Source organism: Heliconius melpomene, chromosome 4, assembly GCF_056956725.1.
Source record: "Heliconius melpomene rosina isolate 202511_hmr_F chromosome 4, ASM5695672v1, whole genome shotgun sequence".
In the NCBI taxonomy this organism is placed as follows: Eukaryota; Metazoa; Arthropoda; class Insecta; order Lepidoptera; family Nymphalidae; genus Heliconius; species Heliconius melpomene.
The window spans coordinates 10,707,423-10,711,490 of record NC_140392.1 but is presented as its reverse complement, the minus strand read 5'-3'; positions in this window follow the sequence as shown (position 1 = coordinate 10,711,490).

The window sequence follows — 4,068 nt, the reverse complement described above, 5'->3', positions numbered from 1 at the left end:
TGACCCTTCATACGACTGCACCTTACGCATTTCCGATAGCAAGCTTTGACGAGATTACGGCCACCGAATATTGTTCTGGCCAATATTGTTCTCTAATTGAGGCAAGTAACAGCTGAGGCCCTGCGTGTTTAAGTCGCTGATGTTCGTAATTGACAAGTAACTTAGTGAATTGATGTGTGGACTGTATTAATATAGGAAACTTTTTATCATATGGGTACTCTGAGTTACCCAAGCGACCACCAACACGCATAATGTTATTTTTATCAAGAAAAATATTAAATTTAAGTAATGGGCTCTTTTTTAGCAAAAGCTAGTGATTCAATAGCAACGAATACTCTGAAAATGATTCTTGTTGTGAGACTCTTTAATAGTAAATTTAAAGCGTCTTGCAAATCCGTTTTACTTAAATAATTATTACTAATTTTATTGTTTTTACATAATTTAATAAATCTCAAGGCGTACCCAGTAGCACGTATTAATCTAGACATATTCGAAAAACCATTAAAATTTATGAATTGATTATTATTGGAAAACATTTCACTCGTGGAAGTAGTGAATAATGAATGTGTTTAACTTTCTGAGTTTTCGTTTCTGAGCACGATATTCATATTTTTTAAAAATATTTTTTTTCGCAACAATTTAATTAGATATTTTTCAACAAATCGAATTTTCAACTATGCTCTGCTGGCATTTTTACAGGAGTTCTAGTTTTATAATTAGCTTTTTATAATAGAACTACTCATATTCTAATAGAAACTTAAGAGTTTCCGTATCTGAACACTTTCAAAAAAAACTATTTAGTACTTTTACATATGAAGAGTTGAAATGGACATTTTTCAGTATTTCATACAATCAACTATGCTCTGCTGGCAGTTTTTTCAGAGTTCTGGTTTTCTTTCAGGCTAAATATCGTAGAACTACTTATATTCTATTGAAAAATGAAGAGTTCTCGCACCTGAGCAAGATATTAATATTTTTAAAAAATATTTTTTTTGGTTACAAGTTAATTTGATATTTTTCAACAAATCCAATTTTCAACTATGCTCTGCTGGCATTTATACAGGAGTTCTGGTTTTGTAGTTAGCTTTATATAATAGAACTACTCATATTCTGTTAGAACTCAAAGAGTTCCCATGTCTGAGCACATTCAAAAATAAATTATTTAGTACTTTTATATATGGAGAGTTGAAATGGACATTTTTCAATATTTCATACAATCAACTATGCTCTGCTGGCAGTTTTTTCAGAGTTCTGGTTTTCTTTCAGCCTAAATATCGTAGAACTACTTATGTTCTATTGAAAAATGAAGAGATCTCGTTTCTGAGCACGATATTCATATTTTTTAAAAATATTTTTTGTCGCTACAAGTTAATTTGATATTTTTTAACAAATCGAATTTTCAACTATGCTCTGCTGGCATTTTTACAGGAGTTCTAGTTATATAATTAGCTTTTTATAATAGAACTACTCATATTCTAATATAAACTTAAGAGTTCCCGTGTCTAAACACTTTCAAAAAAAATAATTTAGTACTTTTACATATGAAGAGTTGAAATGGACATTTTTCAATATTTCATACAATCAACTATGCTCTGCTGGCAGTTTTTTCAGAGTTCTGGTTTTTTTTCAGGCTAAATATCGTAAAACTACTTATAATCTATTAAAAAATGAAGAGTTCTCGCTTCTGAGCAAGATATAAATATTTTTAAAAATATTTTTCGTCACAACAAGTTAAATTGATATTTTTCAACAAATCAAATTTTCAACTATGCTCTGCTGGCATTTTTACAGGAGTTCTGGTTTTGTAGTTAGCTTTGTATATTAGAAATACTCATATTCTGTTAGAAATCAAAGAGTTCCCGTGTCTGAGCACATTAAAATAGAAAATTATTTAGTACTTTTCCATATGAAGAGTTGAAATGAACATTTTTCAATATTTCATACAATCAACTATGCTATGCTGGCAGTTTTTTCAGAGTTCTGGTTTTCTTTCAGCCTAAATATCGTAGAACTACTTATGTTCTTTTGAAAAATGAAGAGTTCTCGTTTTTGAGAATGATATTATTAATTTTAAAAAAGATTTTTCGTCGCAACAAGTTCATTTGATATTTTTCAACAAATCGAATTTTCGACTATGCTCTGCTGGCATTTTTACAGGAGTTCCGGTTTTATAATTGGCATTGTATAATAGAACAACTCATATTCTGTTAGAAATCCAAGAGTTCCCGTGTCTGAGCACATTCATAAATAAATTATTTAGTACTTTTACATATGAAGACTTAAAATAGACATTTTTCAACATTTCATACATTAAACTATGATCTGCTGGCAGTTTTTTCAGAGTTCTGGTTTTCTTTCAGGCAATGTATCGTAGAACTACTTATATTCTATTGTAAAATAAAGAGTTCTCGTGTCTGAGTATCATTTTATTAATTTTAAAAATTACTTTACCTTTCGAACTATTTTCGAAACGAACGTTCTTTTTTTCTGTTTAAATATTTTTTTCTTCGTGAAATTAACAGAACTATTGTTAAAAATTATCAGGAACTATTTTATTCATCCCTATGAGTGCAGATCTCGCCCCGATTTTTATTTGCAAAAAAATTATCTGCTAAGGGAAGTTAGCAGATCATTTTTTTACATAATTTTTTCAGGGGTAAAAACGACAGAACTATTTATAAAACCTATCAGGAACTATAGAACTCAGGTGCATGCGAAGAGAACTCCATTTTTTTTTTTGATCTGCTGGACAATGCTCTGCTAAGTTCACAGACATCCCTCCTCTCGGGAGCAAAATTGTTCTTTTATAAACTTTGACTCAATTTCGACTCGCTGCGCTCTCGGTGCCAAATCTCGGTAGTGTTCACATGTTCAGCGAAGAGAGCATCAATTGTGATTAAGTTTAATAATTTTTCGCGCGAAAATTGTTTTACATATAACACTATGCGGAAATTTGTCACTTGATTAAGTATTCCTCAAGTCCATTAAATTTTTAGAAATTGTTTTCCGTGATCGTTTGTAACTAATTTTATTATTATAAATAATTATGAATCTGCCATCTAGCCAGTTAATTTTCTTATTATTGAACTTATTTTATGTTATGTAAATTCATGTTTTTTGGCCTATTATGATACTTAACGAGTTTAGATGTGATTATCAGGTGATCCCAAGCAAAGCTGTGAGCAACAGTTAATAATGTTTACATATTTGAAATGTGCCCAGAAAGCTCTTTCATTTCATACAACACACGACACTGTTAGGGATTATCGTGACGTCATGTAGCTTATATACCAGGGGACGATCAAGAGGTTTCTAACGACACCACGTTTGTCTAATGATAGCTGGTTCAGAAGTTGTGAGGGAACAAATGAACATACATACAGGTTAAAATCATAACATGTTATAATTATAAAATTAATGTAATATTGAGCGTAACGTGGCCCTCCGCCCTAGCATAGCCTGTGGGAAAGAGTGAGACAGGAGGAGCCTACTTACTGCTGCCAGATACGAGAGGGAAAGGGAAGCCAGACACGTTTAAAAAAAATAAAAAATAAATAAAGTAAAATACTTTATTAACCGACTTCTGTAAGAAAAGGAGGTTATCAATTCGACTGTATTTTTTTTTTTTATGTTTGTTACCTCATAACTTTTAACTGGGTGAACCGATTTTGATAATTTTTTTTTTATTTGAAAGGTATAGCTTCCCGAATGGTCCCATTTTTTTTTTGTCCATGTCTGACAATGGTATCCATGAGAAAATCACATAAGTCTTAAATTCGCATTAGGCATGTGAGCGACTAATAGCCGAACAACTCAGTGTCGCGCCAACCGATTTTGATGTTTTTTTTTTTATTTGAAAGGATACACTTCAAGGATAATTTGGTGAAAGTTTGGTTAGGTTTCGATTCTGGAATCCGGAGAAAATTGAGAAAGTTTGTTTTTTTTGGTAAAAAATTGATTATACTGTAATAGTTACAAGCAAAATCTTTTTAAATTGATGTCAGAAGTGAGATTCCTGATGGTTGCATTTCTTTTCAACCAACCTCAAAAAAGAGGATGTTCTCATTT